This window comes from Etheostoma cragini, chromosome 4, assembly GCF_013103735.1.
Source record: "Etheostoma cragini isolate CJK2018 chromosome 4, CSU_Ecrag_1.0, whole genome shotgun sequence".
Lineage (NCBI taxonomy): Eukaryota > Metazoa > Chordata > Actinopteri > Perciformes > Percidae > Etheostoma > Etheostoma cragini.
In genome coordinates, this window is record NC_048410.1 from 4438778 (window position 1) to 4459607 (window position 20830).

The 20830-nt window shown below is 41.3% G+C and overlaps 1 protein-coding gene across 20 annotated transcripts in view; it reads right to left on the reverse strand.

Moving 5' to 3' along the window:
• The window catches only part of chl1b (cell adhesion molecule L1-like b), a 66800-nt gene that overhangs the window by 35711 nt on the left and 10259 nt on the right, over window positions 1–20830 (reverse strand). For 2 of the 20 annotated variants that reach the window (XM_034869565.1, XM_034869562.1), the window contains exon 1: window positions 6431–6665. The exons of 17 other annotated variants lie outside the window; for them this stretch is intronic. The gene's annotated coding sequence lies outside the window, so the exon portion shown is untranslated. Of the gene's footprint in view, window positions 1–417; window positions 422–6430; window positions 6666–9310; window positions 9321–20830 lie in introns of those variants that run through there. One more of the 20 variants, XM_034869563.1, reaches the window with a different exon arrangement.

The window sequence follows — 20830 nt, forward strand, 5'->3', positions numbered from 1 at the left end:
ACAATCCCCACAAGACAATGTTTTCTCATTGTCCTATTGCGCTTGCAAAAATACTTTCCCAACCTTATACCACCTCAGATGGATTACATTGTTCAAACTGTGCTTGATCATTTGCCATCCGATTTAATTTGTTCTCCCCTCGTTAAACATTTATTGAAAACCAGCATGGCCATCTGGTTGAGGGAGTTCCACTTTTGGGGCTTAACTGCTGCGGGTCATGATGTCTACATTCATGGGGTATGGTGACTATTGGACCTATATGATGCGCACAAGAGGGCCCCCTCAAGCTCGCTTGATTTACAGACGGCAGTCTGGAATCCCCGCCCATTTCAGCAGCGATCAGACCAGCCTGAGATTGATGAAACTGGTAGGAGGTTAAAAGCTGTTCACTGTGTGAAGGCTATTATGAACCCTAACCTTCCTCAGGCGAGGCTCAGAGGGGACAGAAGCTGTGTGATGGAGGAGGCATGGAGAGGAAACCGAAGACTTTTAGGCCAAATGAAATATGCCTTTGTACTTTAAAGCTCTCTCTGAGTGACGGATGTAGAGCACTTTCTGACAAACTTTCCCCTTGAAAACAACACCAAATCTCTTTCGAATGTAGACCAGTGTGGTACAAAGGCATTGTAACCTAATTTTTCCCATCATCATTAATGCCTTTGCCACAGTAAAGAGCTACCCAGCCAGTTTTCAAATTTACAAATTTTCCAAATCCTGTCATGAGCTACACAATGAGATAAAAGCTTCAACGTACAGAGGAATTTCGGTATTTCTATTATGGACCCTATTATCCCAAGTTTTTTGTGTCTAAGTGACTAAGTGTCTAAGTGAAAAACAATTTTTGAAAGTGGTCTAGTATTAAGCGAGAGCGCTACAGCCGACAGCAGCGAACCAGACTGTAATGTAATCCTATGGGGAACTTATGAACCATCAACGTAGGCCTACCGTTAGCACTATTGCCACAACTTCAGCCTGTCTGTATCCAACGGTAAATGATCTACCTAAGCTATATGAAAGCTGTTTGACGTGTAGCATTACATTTTGTTGGCACAATTCAGAATTGTTTAGATAAACAAAGCTCCGCTTTCTGTACTCCAACACAGCAAACTCTCATTCCAACTTTCTCACACTTACTGGAATTCCCCTTTAATGCTGGACAGGCAAAAATGTATCTTGATCTTTTTTTTATAGCATCATTATTGATATACATCAATGTAAAAAATTAAATTATGATTTATGTTGATTCTAATGTTTCTCTCTATGTTGCCAGTCTAAAAACATTAATCCCAGTGTTAAGTGTTTACACCCAGGAAGCTTGTATTGTGGGTCAGTTTTATATCAGTTAAATCCCCCATTTCCGACGGCACGATGTAATTTGCCATAAAAATAGTAAAACATATGTTAATGAAGCGAAAGCACACAGTACCGTTCCAGTGTCATGTTGGACCTTTGCTGGCGAGCCCCAATAGGAACTGTCTCTTCCACTGAGTTTTTAAATGGGGCTTTAAGTAGTAAAAGAATTCCCAATCCACTGATGTCTTCTTGTTTTGTTTTTAACAGTTCGTTCCATTTAAGAGCTACCGGAGTACAGAAGGAGATTCCTAAGAGGAAGTGTTCATTTCTATCATATACAACTTTTGTTACCACAACAACTGCATGTTGTGTGTTTAGCTGACTAAACTAACCATGATCTATGTATTTGGAGAACTGGGCTTTCAGTTTTTCACTTTTTTTAAGAAATGCCATACAGTTGGTTAGAAATACAGTTTGTAACTCCGTCTCTGCGAGTTTGATGTTGTTAATAATGTAATATGTTAAATTTTTCTAATTAAGAAAATGTTTGACGGTGATTAGGCATGGCCCGGTATGAGATTCTGACGGTATGATAATCCACAGCAAAAATATCACGAGTTTACGGTATTGCGGGTATTGCAACTACAGCTTTAAAGTTTATTATTTGGAAATCTCTGGGTAAAAAAAGAACTAAATATTTTCCACAATGGACACGATGTATTTTATTTTAGAACAAACTACACATTGGCAGGGAGAGGGACTCCTAAACCGCACTTTTTGCCCTTGACAACTCATTAAAAACAGCTCACAAAACTTGTGACACTTGTCGTTTTAAAACCTTGGTATGCTTTGAAAAAGTAACCTGCCCATGCCAAATGGTATTCATAATGTTAATATCACGTGGCCCTACTCAATTCTCTCTTTAGACTTTTGTCTTTCCTTAAACTATTGTATACTGCTACTCTGATCGCAGCTTCCACTTTGGCACACTTCTACACAACAATTGGCAAGCTCCGTCTGTTTCTGTAATCCTATGGTTAGCCATCTGTTGTAGCACAACACCTTAACTTTGACCCACAAACAAACACACAGACACACAGACACACACACACACACACACACACACACACACACACTGTAAGGATGAGTAAAATTTAAAAAAGAAGTACAACAACAAGAAGCTGTTTTCCTGAGCATTCTCCACACTTGTGGATGTGTTGTTTAGTAACGGGGTGGGGTACAAGTGCAACCATTCAAAGTTCATTACAGTAGGCGTTTCAGCTGGCACCATCTGCTTCTCTCTCACACAAAGAAAACAGTCAGACAAGTGTGGGCCTACTGTAGTTTAAAGTGTGAGCCTGTAATAGGATTAAGCAGATCTTCGTCTTGTCAGGCTGGATTAAAATATTCTCTTCGTTAAAGACCTGAGACGAGAAGACAGCAGCTCCCCACTCCCCTCTCACAATCCTGATCCACACTGATTCCTATTTGATCATTCAAGAGCAATTAAAACAAAAGCCAAGCTGATTAACATTAAGCGCCAATTGACTCACTTTTGATGTGTGTAATGAGCGCCGTTTCTTTGGCCATGCTTTTGTTCGTTTTGTCCTATCAATTGCTCATTTAGCTTACAAATCTGACACCGTGTAAAGCGTTCAGTAAAATTGAAAGCTTTTGTGAGTGGCAAAACTTTTTTTATGTTGAAATTAATTTCCATCTGTGTTCAGAGGTTATGTTTTCCCCACTTGCTCTTCAGAATTTGGAAATAGATTGTCCTCTAACCTTCAACAATGATTCACACAATCGGTATTCTACCGGCTTGGCCATGCAATTCATATATTATTAAAATATGAGTAGCAGGAAAAAAAACAGAAACAAGACGCTAAATGAGATTAGGAAGTGGGAGCAATATTAGATAATATGCTTGTCTAATTAAGATTTGGCTCGATTTTACTGCACTTCAGAAAGCATGGCAGTTCAATTATCTCCCCATTAATACTTCAGGCATCTGTAGCTGAAGCTGGATGAGGGGGCTGGAGAGCTGTGCAGAGGGTTGACAGGAGGAATAGGGAGGAGGCTGACGGTGGCGGAATGAGGCCCAGTTGTAGAGAGATATAGACCAGCTGCAGAGATGAACTGTGGGGTCTATGACCCCTGTGTTCGATATGAACTAATGAAGAACGGCCCTACATGAACCCCTTCTCGCCAGGGGAAGAGTGGGATACACACTGCCAGACCTTCGTCCACAGCGCTGAGGAGGATTGTCTGGCCAGTCCACACAACATGGATGGAAGGAAAATGTGCTCTGGTTAATTGGCATTTCTTTAAACCAATCACAATCATCTTGGGTAGTGCTAACTGCCAGACGGAGCAACAGAGCCTCTGCATAATAGCCTCAGGAAGGAACTTGTTTTGGTGGAATGTTCAAAAGTTGTCGTCATCAATATAACAGTGACCCCACAGAGCCGGATGTAATGACATACAGTACTACAACAGGATGATCTTCAACAAGGGAACGTATGATGTCCACTTGAAACAAATGAGAGAACAAACAACGCAAGAGGTTTTCAACCACTAGAGGTTTTCGTCTTTTCAGTAATGGGCATTTCTCTAAAAGCTTTCCGTTTTTTTCCATGAACAAAGCATGCTCCCCCAGCACCTGATTCGCTGCTCTTTTGTGTGTCTGCAAGCTGTTTGTCTCTGTGAAATATAATGTTCTGCTCAGAACAATGAGGAAAATCAGACATGAAACTGTACTGAATACGACCTACAGTAGTATCTCCATATAAAAGCTAACCATTATTTTTGCTACAGCTCACAACTCATGACTTTTAATTCTTTTAAATTTAGTCTGCTGCATAATTTATATGCTGAATGAAAACACTTAAATGGTCACCAGAGCACGTCACATGCCATGATAATAAACCTTACAGAATGTATGTGCTACGGTGGGCTAAAACTACATACCAGGTGCTGTCAGAGTCCTCACTTTGAACCTGTTAATATGTTTAAAGCAAAAATAAAAGGTTTCAGAAAGTGCACTGCACCTGTGTGCGTCACAGCTTTTTCTCATTTTCCCTCTGATCTGCTCTCTTTGAAGTCCCGCAGGAGTGCCCCTTGCCCGGGACAATAATCACATTAGAGTGTGATCCTCGCCGAGTAGCCGGCAGAAAGATGAATTCACAAGTTGGACTGCAGGGACTGGAATATTATTTTGTGTGGACTAACACAACCTGCTCCACTCCTCATTCATTCACTTTGTCTGACTGATGCTGGCAATTTCCCCAGACGAAACTGTGCCACGAAGACATGATCGATGGCTCTCATATCCTAAATCCTTACCTCCGTCAGACCCTGAAGGCATTTATTTCTGCCAACAAGAAATTTCTGACGTCCCTACAGCACACGCAGTGCAGCAGCGAAACCACAATTTTACAGAAATGCATTTGCTGCTTCATCCATTTTTTAATCCCTTTAGGTTTCTGGTATACATACAGCAGAAATCATGATTTCAGCTTGTGAAACGAGAGCATCTCCGCTGACTGTAATTCAGCATTTGAATTTCCTGTTCCGTGCTAGAGCCGAGCATCTGGACAGTGTTACTGTGGGTAAGCTGTTTGACACAGCTGTCGGATATGTGGCCCAGTTCCTGTGCCTCTCCATCACTTAATAGGGTCGAGCTGAGGTTGTGTTGGGACAATGAGTCCAAGACCAGACACTCAAGATTGAAGACTTTAAAATACGACAAGGCAGAATCTCCCAATTCATATTGGATGCCGATGGTCTACAGACACAGCAACAACAAACCAATCTTAATAACTCAATCACAATACAGTCTTAAAACTGTGATATTTCTTTTAGTCGCAGCAATTTCAAGGCTGTTTAATTCCATAAATATGTAGTCATTTCTAGAGCTGATTGTTTAAACAATTATTTCTCAACTATTCAATCATTTGCCAACTACTTTAATAATTGGTTTCAGTCACTTTTTATAAAAAAAAGTTAAGACTCTTTGAATATAGCTTCTTAAATGTGAATATTTTCTAGTTTCTTCACACCTCTATGACATTCAACCGAATATCTTTGAGTTGAGGACAAAACAAGACATTTGAGGACGTTATCTTGGGCTTTGGATATCACTGGTCAACATGTTTCACTATTTTCTGACATTTTCTAGAGCAACAAATCAATTCATCGAGAAAATAATCAACAGATTAATCGATAGGGAAAATCCTAAATTGCAGCCCTAGACATTTCTAGAGACAAGTGTTGATGACTTAAAGTCATTTTTATCTAAGTTGGGTCAAATGCCACCAGGTGAGAAACATGTACACTCAGTTTCCGGTTTATTAGGTACACCTAGCCAAAACAAATACACTTCAATCCAACAGCCCTGCTATAAATCATGAAACAAAAACATGAGCTTTAATCCAGATCAATGAACTGGTGTAGCCAGCTGGTGTAATTTTGTATTTATTTAGTTTTAACATGTTTTGCATACTGCTTAAAAAAATAGCACAATTGGATGACATAATGGATGGCTGCAAATAGTACATGTTGTACTTTGAACTTGTCACATATTTCCCATGAAGCACTTATGAATGTTCCACAATCCAAGTACCACTCAGATGTGTGTTGGACTTCTTAGTAAATAATAAGAACGTCTCATGAGGTAAATATTTTCATTGAGTTAAATTGTTGATTTTTTCTGTGCCAGTTACTTGGAGTGGAACTGTTGCAAAATGATGACAAAATACTTTGTTTAGTCATAGTGCGGGTTGGGCTCTGGCTTGTTCAAAACTCTCTAAAAGTAACACTGGTTGGTGTCAGATGACAGAAACAAGGGCATCGTTTTTGACATCTTCACTTATACACAAAAAAACTGTAATAGCAAGATGTTGTACTATATGCTTTAAAGCCATGATCGTTACACAATATATTCACAAAAGCGAGAATAAAATCAACCCACGCACAATGTGAATCATCAGCTAATGGTTGTGTGTTTGCGTTTGTATAAAGAAAATCTACTGACTGCCTCTCCCGGAGTGTCTCCTGCACGTGGATAGACCAAAACATGCTAAACCCAAATCTGCTGCAACAGCTTTACAGATGTCCCTAGATACTACGGCATACTTACAAGAGTATACTTCATTCCCAGCTCTGGTCCCCATGAGGAGTAACTATTCCTTTCCAGGTAATCACATCCACAAGAAAAGGAAACCTCGCTTTAGGTGAAACTAGATATGAAAATTGGAGAGTGCTCAGCCGGTTCTGTGTTGTGTCAAACAAGCTGGAGACTGCGAGGAACTGAGGCACTGTAGTCACATATGTTGCCAAAGCCTCTAGCTTGGCAAAGACGCTCATTAAGCCACTGACAATCACTCCCACAAAGCCCGATCTAAAGGCTATTCACCGGCTGTGTACAAAGGAGAGTGGAGGAATGCAAGTTCCATCTTGCCCCCCCTTCAGTGTCGTGAAAGATGTTTGCCGCACCTGAAGTCCCACTGAAAAGTGTTTATTTGCAACTATCAACAGAAGAAAAAATATCAAGAGTACACAGCACGAGGTGGGAGCGCAGATCACCTGCTGTGTGAAAATCTGTTAAGTGCTGCTGCTGCTGCAATCTTCTTTTGTCAGCCAGTGACAATCTCCTTAATTGCTAATACTGCTGAAGATTGTCCCTCAGCATTTGCCCGGTATTATTAGAGCATTGAAGAACACTTCACTCTTCCTATTTCATAGACATTGGATTGAAATATCAATTAATTTGAGTGTGATTTTTAGTATGCGGCTGGATTCCAGTGGAGCTGATTGTTTCACGTTGGTGAACAGAGACTCGTCTCCACGACTTTATAGATGGCCAGGCGAAGAGGCTGGGATACATGTCAGGAAGAAGGTCAGCGCACAGAGAGTGCTGAGACTGTCGATAAGGGCCTTCCACCAGCCCAAGAAAAAAATGCAGTTTCTCTCTCACACACGAGGGGGAAGGGAGGAAGCACCCCCAAGTCTGGATGATGTATGGTGTGGACCGTAGTCTGGGACTGGGGTTTTAACAGGGAGAAAGGCAGAAAATGAAAGGGGGGAGGAGGGTCATGCTTGAATTATGCTGATGTGGGTCGTAACCGCAGCAGAAATCCAACCAAAAGCATGGCTGCTTCCATGGAACTTGCAGCCACAAATAAGGTTATTATCACTCGGGCCTCACAAATGCTGACAGTTGGGAAATGGTGGAGGTGAGAATTTGTACCTTGAAAGGATTTGACACATGTATATAGTCATTTACCAGCTTGTTATCAGCAATTTAAATCTAAAATGTAAATATGTATTCAGCGACAAGGACTAATTACATGCATAGTGCACTGCCTGCCTTTTCTGTAATATTGTATGCAAATATAAATCATCTTGATTTAACTTAGAGATGTTGCTTTCTTTGCTCGCTATTTAATTCAAACAATGGACTATCTCAAGCTATCTACCTAGCTTGAGGTTTACATTTAGCAAATTGGGTTAAAAAGGCAAACGGAGAACATGAGGAAATGCTGATACTGGAGGCTGAGATTCGGAGCTGTTGGGAGGTGGGGGGTGGGGGGGGGGGGGGGGGGGGGGGGGGGGGGGGGGGGGGACACTGGTCTTTTCATGATGAGAGCAGTCAGCCAAAGTCAGAAACTGAGAACACTCACACGTCTCAGCAGCGCCAGTGCAAGGTCCTTACATCCCATAAGCACTCTTTGAGCTACAACAGGATGGAGCTGCCATTGTGGCCACACAAACAGAGGGAAGCCTTATGAACTTTGCACAAATGCTTAGTGCGCCGGGGCTGGACAGCTCTGGAAGCCGGGGGAGATGGGTAGGTACCGGGGCCAGCTGCCAGTTCCGAAAAGCTTAGTGTTCATGCACTCGGGCCAGACAAACCTGACATTGTCCTGGGCACTGCCCCGGGGAAAGCCTCTTCCCGTTTCTCTCGGCTCCCCTTGCTCATTCACATTTCCAGCCCAGTTGATTCACTGATTTGGACATGACTTACAGAGGCAAGAAGGCAAACATTTATTCACACTTTGAACCAATTATTAAAATGCCATAAAACAAGTCAGTGTCAAAAAGTAAGCAGATTGTGCGACTCAAAAAACTCATACAACTGGCTTATTTTCTGCTGTCACAGTGCTTCACAAATACCTGATGTGTGATTGGTCACATTTGCCAGTCAAATATGGATTGGGGCATACACTCTGACCTCACTTGAGGACGAGGCCTTCCAAAATTCAATTTACAATGAGATAATCCTCTGAAAAGATTTACAACATCTTTAATTTATGACACAACTCTAATCTCCCTCAAGCAGCAATCACTACGTGTTATCTGACCACTACAAGATGGAGGTCTTCTGTAGTAATGTGTCAATGGTATTAAAATAATGCTCTCTTGACCCGCCTTGGGCAAGAGGAGGACGAAAACGAGGAAAGCACACACAACACTAGGCCCATTCAAAACTAAAGCCGTGTTGCTCCCCCGCTGTCGGCTTTAAACACACAGAAAGAAAAATGCAGGTGGCTACCTCCACACTTCATGACCCTATTAAAACCTCAAAATGTAGCTTTGTGTTTTATGTGATACCTCAAAATCTGTCAACCTGTCAGGTTGAGACAAATGTTAAAGCATTTGAAAACAAAGAAATAAAAAAGAGTTAAGATAGAGTCATCAATATCCCTGAAAGACAACAAAATTGCTGAGGTAGAAAGGAGACTGATTTACACTTTTTCCCATTCCCATTCCATTTGGCAAATATGCTTACTACACACAGTGTGACGCTTTTAATTGAACTTTGGGCACACGGCCCATTTCACAAAAAAGTCGTCTGTTACCCAGTCTGTCAAAAACGGTCAATAAGCCTCTAACCTGGCACCCGCCGATAGGAGCAGGCCAACCTGCCGTCGGCTGATACCACGTGCTTTAGTCTGTGAGCGCTGAATCAATACGAAAAACATTTTCTGTGAATGGTTTTATAAGTTGTCATGGAAACAGGTGCCACTATATTCATGCTGATTACTTAGGCCTTGATGGAAAGTTGTCCTGGGTTGATGCTTTGTGGAGCCGTTCACTGCAGCATGCATGCTGCATGTGCGTCTTTACACATGTATTTGATGTCCCAGATTGGGAATTCAATGACAAACAAGTTGTAACTCTTTTTGAAGTCAGCCAGAAGCCGTGCATTACTGCCAACAATGTGACTGGTATATTGTTTATGACCTGTGACTGCAAATGAAAAACAGACTGAATTCCAGCAATGAAATTGCCCACACTTATGTGCAATTCTCCATCCGTGGCACTTTAACAGTCTCCTCAATTATTGCCAGACCCACGTTGACAGTGGATTGATTCAGTATGGCACACTACTGAGAGACTGATCAAACAACAGATATCTACAAAGAGATAAATAAATAAAACTCCGTAGGGGGCTGCATACATTATGTGGTTTGTCTAAAAATCTACAAAATATTGTTACAAAATATTATATTGTTTAATATTGTAATAGTGGTATTGCTTAAGAAGTGTCTGCGAGCTAAGTGGATCCAGGTTTTTTAAGACAAGTAAAACAGCCCTCTCACAGGCGAGTGTGAAGGCAGAGCTGACTGCAGCCGTGTGAGGACAGAGCACAGCAGAGAGACTGTACCACACCGTTATCCAGCTCTCTCAGCCACACTGCCGGCCATCAGAGCAACACAGATGGTGCGCTCAGTGACGGTGGCATTGATCAGGGGATCTCTACTCCTGATTAGCACACCTACTGAACACAATGTGCACAACAACGTCTGTTCCATCTTTGGCTGCACACCACCTACAGTTAGCGGGCAGACACGACTGGTACAAACAGTCGTGTTAGGCAAACTTTCAGTTTCTTACAAGGCTTCATAAATCATCACGGAAAATATTCTTGATTTAATTACAAATATTCATATTTGCAGAAGATTTTCATGTTAGTGAAAGTGTGCCTTTATAATTCAATCGAAGTTCAAAAAGTTGTAATAAGTGCATTAAAATAATTTTAATCTTCAAGACTAATAACCATAATTAAGAGTTTCAAGTTTCAACCTGGAAAGTTAACATATATGTGTCAACCTATATTAAAAAATGAAAATACACAGAAAGCAGTAATTATTTTAACCACATTAAAGACAAAATATTAGACCATAAGCTGTACAAAAGCAGACTAGCTTGGCTTTTTTTTATCTTCTCTCCTGTAGAGAAGTTCAGATGAAGGGTCCAGTTTGAACTTCATCTAATCATGTTTCCCCCAAGAATCAATAAGCCATTTCAACCAAGTGACTTTTAGCAATAGAAAAGGCCTCCACTCTATAGCTGTTAAGAGTGTGTACACAGCTGACACAGAATACAGAGGCAAACATAAGCTTCAAAATGAACTCATTAAGATAAATGCATTGTCTGTTAGTAAGATGTGTAGGCATGGTAACCAGGCTTGGCTCTGCTTTCAGATACACCCTGGCTTAGACACACAGCCTTGTGCACAAACATAGACACAGACACCTTCACACATGCACAAACCTGCTTGCACAGACGCACACTCAAACCTGAATCAAATTCCCTTCTCCACAAAGGGTGGCTCAGGTGTTATTTAATATTATTTAGCTTCCTGCAGGCAGGAAGCTAAATAAGAAGATGATCTCCATCAGTAGCGGCCCACCTGTCAGAGAACAGGGTTCATCAGGGAACACTCAAAGCACTAGCAGCATGTTCTCCTCAATATTATTATGCCAACAAGTAGGATTAATTATATCCGGAAAACAAGCTTTTTTCCGCCTATAGTCCTATGACAAGGAAAAGCAGGTCAGATAATTTAGTTGCACACCCACTCATAATAAGCAGTAAGGATCTTATTGCCTTTTAAGGAGTGTCCTGCTGGCCACCTCTTTACACACACATGTCGGGGTCAGCCCTTTAGGTGCAGTGAGGCAGAGCAGCCCGTCGCGCTACACACTTAATCCTGCAGTGGAAAATGTCGGTGGGATCCGTCTCACATGGACGCACAGTAAGAGATGAGGAGACAGACATATATTTGAGACGAATTAAAGTGTATTTGTGTGTGTGTGTGTGTGTGTGCTTGTGTGTGTGTGTGTGTGTGTGTGTGTGTGTGTGTGTGTGTGTGTGTGTGTGTGTGTGTGTGTGTGTGTGTGAGGAGGGTTGGGGGTGTTGAGGGCGAGGCCTTCTCTGTGTGTGTGTGTGTGTGTGTGTGTGTGTGTGTGTGTGTGTGTTTTTACACAGACACGCTCATCAATTGGCTGGCTGCACAACTTTTCAAGCTTTATCCTCCCGGCCATTCACTGAGCACATAAAAAGAAGGTCTACTTCAGTGTGTGTGGCCTCACAATATTGTCTGTATGTTCCTTTGCCTTAGCAACACCGGGACATCCTTGATTCTCCAATATTGGCTTTAAAATATGTCCATCTAAATGAACCTGCCATTCAACACAGTACCAACACATTTCATAGTTGTCTTTCATTTTTGACGATGAGAAACATGAAGTCCTATTTTTCTCAGAGCCTCTCTTGATAGCCAATTAGCCCACGTAAGGTGTAGTAGCCCACAGGCACAATTCTATTAAGTACACCAGGAACCGTACTACCATGCAATCCCTTCTGGCTTTACTTGATGGATTGTGCTTATCAGAGTCTAGTGGTATTTGTATGCTTCATGTTCCAGGAAAATCACATCATGGGTAACATGTGGCTCAGGGTTATAGTGGCTTATAAAACATAAAATCCATATCAATTATTCAGTGTCTTATCAAGACAGCTAAATAAATTACAGAGTACCTGAGACATTTACGGATGAGCATAAAGCAGCAACTAGTGACTTTGGGCAAAACAGGTACAGGTTTCTTGTTGTGTGTAATAATGATTGATTAGGTAATGTCTGATTTCCGTCATTACCTTACCTGTTTGCCATGAGCACCAGTGGTAAAGTGCTGTGATTTAAATGAGGAAAACAAATCATACAACCAGAAATGTAACCACAGGACAATGTAGCAATGTATGCAGAAAAATCCACCCGACATCAAACTATTATGACAGATGTGGAGTGTCTCAAATCAAGAGCTTAAAGCTCTCACTGTTTTGAAGAACCAGTGCCGCTTGAAAGGACGGTCGAACAAATGAAACAAATCCCTGCTTCAAACTGAAACACGAGGCACTCCCTGAAAGTTATCTTTTCACAACTTGAAAGGACACGTAGGGCATTAGAAAAATTCAGTGAAAGGGTCTTTTTGGAGTTTGTGCCTTTGTCAGGCTAACATCAAAAGCTCTGCCTGAGTACAGAATATAGCTTTGTGTTTTCTGTGTGTGGGTGGAGGTCTGCTGTTTGTTCTTCTGGAAGTCACATAGAGGAGAACCACCTGCCTGTTTTTTTATATTCCAATTACATACAGATAAAAAATAAAAAAATAAAAAAAAAAAATATTTACTATCATTGCTCAATATTAGAGGGCTCAGATCAATGTCTAAACATGATTAGAAACTTTTAGAATGTTTTCCCCTCAATATCCACAAAATAGCATGAGCATCTTGTTAGCACTTAACACCACCTCTCCAGACATATCTGGGCTGCGTGTCATCGCTTACTAACAAAGCATGAGAGGAGACGATTATGGTACCCCTCTGTAGACCAGTCAGTACAATTTGGGTCCAGATTGTGTGTCATGAGTGGCAACCTTGACTGTAGCTTACATGTATCTATTTATCAAGCATTCATTTTGTTGAAGCCCGCTTTAAGAATTAAGAAAATTAAAAAAATGTGAGCTATGGAGCCCTGGTAAAGCCAAGCAAAATATATGAATTTTATTTCCAATGTTACATGCTGCAAAAAGGGTTAAGCTTTGGGAGGTTGAGAGATATTAGCGGTAAAAAGCTTTGCATTTAAACTCAGCAAAGAGGGGGTTAATTCAGGTCTCAAGAGGTATCAAGTGGTTAGAGCAAAGGGAGGCTAGTGTCCTCAGGTTTCTAAATATATTCAAGTACTGTAGCTTCTAACCTGCAGTCTAGCATCTGCACTGAGTGGGATACAATCTAATTTGCTTAATCATAAAATCGAAACTACAACGGCACAGGGTGAGGGAAGCAACTGGAGATGAAATCATTAGTGTCCGCATGCTGCTGTATCTATAGCCTTGGAAAAGAAAAGGTGCATTGTATTGAATGCTACTTCAAACAGTGGTGCAATATAGGTTTGTTTTGTGGTTTGAACCACATCCCAGGAACAGGTTGACTGATGGCGAGCCGGGTACACAGCTGCCCCCCCCATGTGGTAGCTGAATAATCAGGTTAACTAATGATTGAACACAATGCATGGTGAACAGGCCATCCAAAGGCATCAACAACACAAAGGTGACCAGAAGTGCTAGCAGCCTCAATCTAATTGTGTCTTTTGATGCATTTATCAACAGAATAGAAGCAATGTCAATGATGTCATGCTGAAAATGCAGTGTGCACTCACTATTATATAAGAAAAGAACTGTGGAACAATAACAACTAAGGTGGGTCTTCAATAAGGACGTACCATTGACTAAGCAGTGGTAAGTGATTGTTGACATGGCGCAGTAGCAGTCCATTTGTTCATGGCAGAAAACTTAAAAAAACTGACTGTTGTACAAGACTGCTTTGAACTGCAGCCTTTAGACATGGTGGGAAACATGAATATAAAATATAAAGAACTACAAAAAATAGAGACGCATTGAACCAAGTTTTCCTCTGCCAATTCCAATTATAATCTGCTGATACTGAGTACTCATTCAATACCAGTGCTTCTCCCAAAACATTTCAAATCGGTAAGTCAATCCAACCTTTTATCTGTTTGAAACAGCTGTATGCTTTGGATCATGAAATGACATATTGAAAATGGAATTACGAGTTGAGAGAAAAGTTTGACGTCTAATTATTCAAACTGGTCAATAAAACATAGAACCAGAATGTCAATGAAGAAATACCTTTTGAGCAGTTGACATAGTATCAATCCGAAAGGGGCCTGGAGCCTGGAGCCTGGCTCTACAGACTGCCTTTCAGCACCCATACAGATAAGGAGTAATTACTTTCCCAAGCAATCACTAAGTCCTGCTTGCCCCTAATTTATTTGCTTGCAGAAAGTTTCTCCAATAAAAGAACCTTGTATTGCCATCACTTACATAAGGGAACACATACTTACTGGAGTTCAATATTATCCACTGGAATGGCCACCTCTACCTCTCGGTCACTTCTTTTCCCATTAACAAGTCCACAAAGACTATGACTACACTGATGTGTGACCTGTTACAAACACAAAACCCCAAAATGCTTAAAACTTTAATTGTCAGGGTCCATGTTTGGCTCCAAACAGAGATTTCAGTGACCAAAGTCTTTGTGAAGAAAAGAAACCTTAAATGCGTCATGTGTGACATAACATGTTTGCGTGCATTTTCCAGAAGGAAAATCCAGAGCTTCAGCTGCCCAGTTCCCCAGGAAACCAGAAGTCTTGTTGTCATATTTCTCTTGTTCTGTTATGTGTCTGCCTTTTTCATGCAGTCCCCAGCCCCCATTAGGGCGGACTATGCCATGTCGTGACATGGGAACCCTTATAAACGTGTTAAGAGCCGAAGGCATTAGCATTTTGGACGCTAATGAATAGAGGCATTTGTTCCTCTTCCTGTGCCTCCCTGAAAGACTCTGTTAAAGGGAGGTTTAGGAAGTGCTCTGTTTTGAAGTTGGGACAGCATGGGGAGAACATTTAACAGTAGAGTTTCTGAGAAAACATTTTAAGTGTATTCTTATATGTATTATTTGTATTTGGACCTTAATAAAAATATTTACCCTTTTCCTGTGCTTTAAACATCTTTACAAAGTGCCTGTCAAAGTTTGAAACATGGAATACAGATACAAATAATGCATGTTAAATGTTGTTTGCACGCAACAATGTTGCTCTGTGACTGGAGGGGGTTTAGATAAAATAGAACAAGTCAATATGGAGCAGACCGTGCTTCATTTGTGACCTATTCTAGCTGTGGCAGAGGACAAAATCGACCACGTAGCCAACAGAAACATGAGTCCTTCACAGACCCTAAACAGTTAAGATTAACACTTCAATTGGCACTCTGTCTTTCTTCACATACCGATAGATGTAACATGTCATGAAGGCAAACGTGCTTGACGGATTGCACCTTGTTCCTTTTTAGGAAGCTGGTGATAGGCCGAGCAGAATTCCTCTCTGTTGTTGGCTCTATTAACGGAGGCTTCAATTGATCTGATTCTATCTCATGCTGTGGCCGCAGCAGGCCCTTTGGTCAGTCCGAGGCACGCTCTTCCCTGTCTGACATCCTACGTTTCATCTCATAGCCGTTAACATTTTGTGTGTTACATTTAGAATGACTACATCATCCATAATCCATATTCCTCAGTCCTGCCTAATGATGAACAATGGTTGGTACAGTGCATCTTAGCAACATGCGTACACTTTTCAAAAGGCGGCTTTGATTCTCTCTCACCAGTTGTCTGCAGTGCCTGAGCACTCAGCTGCTAATCCAGAATGAGGTTATCGAAAAAAAAAACAATTGCTTAAAATGCAAGTGAACTAAAAACCTACTCAATCTAACAAGCACTCATAAACCCAAGGCGTTGTTACCTTGGGTTTACAAGTGCTTGTTAGATTCACCCCTCTGGTTTTCTCAATTTTGTTGTTAGGTTAGGACAAATGTTGGTATATTTTTCTATTTTACAATAAATACATTCAATACTGTTTTTTAGCCCAAAGTAAAATCTGGACAGTTGATAGCAGATGACTAAGGAACGATGTGTGTTTTTAAGAGGAACTACCTACGTTCCTTCTTCATTATTTCAATACCCTCATACCAACTCCGAGCATGTCCAGAAACACATTTAATCTGTATCTTGGCATTTGTAAAACGCAACGCTATGAAGGACAAGCATGTGAGAGGACATTTAGCAAGATTAAACTCCAACAAAGCTACCTTGGACAATTGACTGAAGCCTTTTGTCAGTGTGCGCAGTTATGTGTGTTTGGTTTTCCCATTTCCATAAAATTAATGAGATTACACATATTGGTCAGGAATCAGGGTAATAAGATTAAAAACTAAAATTAGAGCCAGGCTGATAAAGCAGCGGGTTGATATTATTGGCGGATATTGGCTTGACAAAGACAGACTGGTATCAAAATAAATGTGTTGGCAGAGCAGCATATTACAAATGAGAACGTAAAGAATAAGTTAATTCTTTAGGTGTAAAATACCCAGCTCTTTATCACTACTCTTTCATAATCAAAAATAAAGAAACACAAGCTGATATATTGCCCTTAGAATATTTTTTATATTGAGTTCTAGTTTTGGTCATGCTACAACCAAAAAGCAGCAATAGGGATCCCAGCCTCTGCTCCATATGGGGGATCGATCTCCAGCAATATGAGTATTGATCATAATCGTCATTAATGACGCCCACTTGCCGGTATCACATTGGATTCAGAAGTCAAATATAAATCATGCACTATGTCAAGGCAAAATCCTGATAAATCCAGCCAAACTATGAAGAAACCAAGTACTATATGTTTGCATCCTGTTTGGTTAGACCCTTTAAGCTGCTTACACTGAACAAAAGAAATATATGAGGCCATAAGAAAACGTTACAGTTCATGCCATTACATCTATTAACCGGCCGGTGTAATGGCAAGGACAACAGGGAACCACACAGATTTCATTCTACCTATGATATACAGTCAATTGACCAAAAGCTCTCAAGGGACACAGAGAGTTAAATCACTGTGAAAGCTTATTGATTTGTAAAGTGTAAATTTGAAAGATGGAACCAGTGTGGCTAAAACCAGGGAAAGGGCAAAGCAGAACAACTGCAGGCTCTTCCGTAAAGAGTTCATTTGGGTGGCTGAAAATCTATACTGCCACTACAAAAACAACAGAAAGGGGTTTAGACTATGCCCCCCTCTGCATGTAATTGGAAAAAGATGGCCATGTAATGCTTTTCACAAAGATTGAAGAAATAAACACACTTGATGAATGTGCCTTGTCATGACCCTGTATTGATTTTCAAATATTGCATTTAACACTTTCTGGAGAACTAGAGGTGATGAATCTTCATGAAACATGCATGCAGATATTTCCTACCCAACCTTTTGATGCTAGAATAGTATCTGTTTAAAAGGTGCTCATATGGCTATTTCAAATCTTAAAAAGCAATTAGGAGTCCAGGAATAACACATCCACAGCGCATCAGTTTTACCAGCCCCATCCCCCAGTTTAACACTGCCACCACTCTTTGTTTTCTCCCCCCTTCTCAATATTGAAACGAGTAAACACCGCCATCTTCTCCAGCCTTTAAATGAAGATAAACGAGGACAAACTCTCCAATTAGCCTGCTTTCAGATTTGAGGGTGGTTGAAAGAGGACGTCACCACTAATGCACTCGTGGTTATTCGCTACAAAGGTTTCTAGGTCCTGCAGCCTGCTTTAAAGCAAGGACAGGAACCATGATTTCATCTCTCTTGAATTAATTCACGTGTTCACACCCTGAAGTCTCAGATGAGCCCTCTGAATGTGCAGAGGCAGCAGAATGGGGACAGCCATTAGTGTCCACAGCAGCATAGCTCTAATGATGATGGCTGTGGACTTGCTGCGCTCTGCATTCTGGGCACCAGAGCTCTCCGGCTCTGGTCAGACAGGGAAGGATTCTCCAACGTTCTTTTCTGTAGATTGTAGTCTTGCTGCATTTACTGGGTCACGACAGAAACCAAATGGCTCAGAACAATATCCTTTAATGCACTGAAGCAGATGCCGCTTTGATCAAACCTTTTTTCTCTCTCTCTCTCTCTTTCATATTTATGTTTTACATTGTATGTCATGATACTTAAATCCTTTGTTTTAAAGAGTAAAGAAAAAAACATCTCCAAATTCAGAAAATCCAAGCAGCTGACTGCAGTGGCCAATCCCGACCTTGTAACTGGGTACTGTTTACTGACAGAGACAGAGAAGAAAAGCTATGCCATCATTTAATGGCCCCACCTTGTGCTTTATAACACAGCAGCAGGAAACTGGAAATGTGCCCACTTATAAATCAGCCACTCTGTGTGTGTGTGTGTGTGTGTGGGGGGGGGGGCACTTTGATACCATTTTTTACCACTTATTGAAAAAAACAAATCCCCCTCTGGTTCCTACTGGAGCCAGTGTGGGGTCTTTTCAGGCTGAGAGTTATAATGGAATCCCCCACCTAGAGCTTTGCTTATGGTTGGCTTCATCAGTATTGGCCCCCCATTTCACAATTTACAGAAAACAGACAGACAGACGTGACTCCACTGGCAATATACACCCCTAGCAAAACCATGCTCCTCCAGCTATACAATATGAATCAACTTGCAGTCACTATACAGTAGATGGATTTCCATCCCTCACACCACATGTTCAGTGTATTTTAAGCATGCATTCACAAAATGATGTGGAAGGATCCAGAGCTAATAGATTTTTCTAAATCTTTTTCCTAGTTTTGAAGAGAATTTAGATAACAGCTCTAACACCACCCAGTATCAATGACCATAAACAAATAAACCATAAACGCCAAACTTGTCACATACAACAGCTTGGCGTAAATTGCAACATGCAGGAAATGGTAAGGTTAGGCAACAAAACAACTTTAAGGAAAAGACTGTGGTTTGAGTTCAAATAAGGAGGTTGACTTTTTGTTTCACGCAGGATACAAACGTTGGTCTCCTAGGTGAACGTCCGGAGTCTGTTTGACCCATCCCTCCACCCTGACAACAACTTTGGTGCTACTTATCCCAGCGGACGTTGACGTTCTCATAGAGCGGCAGTCGAAGCCTGGGGGGTCTTAAACAAACGCGAAAGGGTGGGTTGTGCGTCAGTATTAGACGCTGAGCCACAACTGCTGTAGCCTATTTGACGAGTTGCGAGTGCTGGAATTACAGATAAGTAACTAACTTACAAATAAGTAAATAACTGTGACATTTTAAGAATTTTTGAGTGACATCAATGTGAATGAGGTGTCTACATAGTATTAGAAATGGCACAGAATTGTCTCAAGTGTTGTTATAGCTTACACAGTGTGTAAATAAAAATTGCAAACAGCACCCCCTGAATTACTTTACATCTCCCCAATGCAGCCGGTCAATTTACCACTGCTGTGATGTTCTGCTGTGATTGCTGTAAAAAACAAATCCTCCTCTCTTCACTGTGATGTTCTGTCAACTTACAAACTGAGCATCAATCTCTCTTTGTGAAGTTAAGACACACTCCAACACACACTGGAGAAGTCTCATTGTCTGTTACTCTATTTGAATAGTTCTTTACACTGTGGTCGTGCAGTGAATAGAAAGGAAGAATCTTGTTTACTTCATTACTGAGATAGCTGAAACCAACCCAAACGGAGGAGAAGCTTTGGTCTAAACAGGGTTGAAAAATGAGTGTTGTGTAAGTGGGAAGAAAAGAGTGTCCACTGTTGCGAAATCTGCGTGAAGGTTCTTTGAGAGCCAGCAAAGTATGTCCATGCTCGCTGGAAGGAATGCAGTCTGTTCTTTTATGAACAGAGGAAGTGTCTGCCAGAGGACTGCCCTTCGTAGAAAGGCACAATGTGCAGGGTTAATAGCAGTGCTTCTGGCACACTTATGACCCCAGCTAAAATCCCATCACACTGCAGGTGGTGAAGAAAAAGAGGGGCTCTAGTATTAAAAGGCCCCCGTGTGTTAGTACTGACATTCGACACGGAACAACGGAAGAAGACCTGCCAGTAACCTTCAAACTCTCCACACCTCCTCCACTGAACTACATGAAGACGCAAAGCCATCTGTTACGTTGGTTTGGCTGCAAATGGCAAACCAGGGACTGCTCAGTGCTCAGGGATATGGTCCAAATGTTTCAACAGCAGGTGAGTTACACTGCACAGTAGAGCCAAGGGGCATATACAGCACCAGTTCAACAAGAAGACAAGAATGCGCAGCCCGCGGGAATCAGACTTGTAGACAGACTTTCATGACGGCGTGTTGGCCAGTGCTTCGCCCACTTCACACTCTGAAAAGGGTAATCACAAATCCATGACTAGGGGTGAAAACTGTGGCTCAGCTGGGGCGAGTGGTTGTTAGAAAGGGATTACTGAGGTGTAAAATGGTCTAAAAACAGTAGGTATGAATTTGTTATCTGTAGCGGAGGGAAGGCACACGTGAATTCATCAGCTGTCAGAAAACTGACAGACCTCAAGGCTAATGGTGTCAATTATATATGCTTTCTGAGGTGATCCCTGCAAACATCCTGTGTCAAACTGTCATCCCATGTGCCCCATGGCCCCCTAAATTATCATGACCCCTGCAGAGCTGGCAGTCTCTTGTTTGACTTATTTTTGTAAGGACTCGAAAGGGAGTTTGATTAATAGCTATATTTGAAAACATACGCTAAACAGGTCTTATTCCCCTTTAGTGCCACTGGAGCTACAGGGGATACTGATACCCATTTTAGTATAGGACCACATATAAAAATTT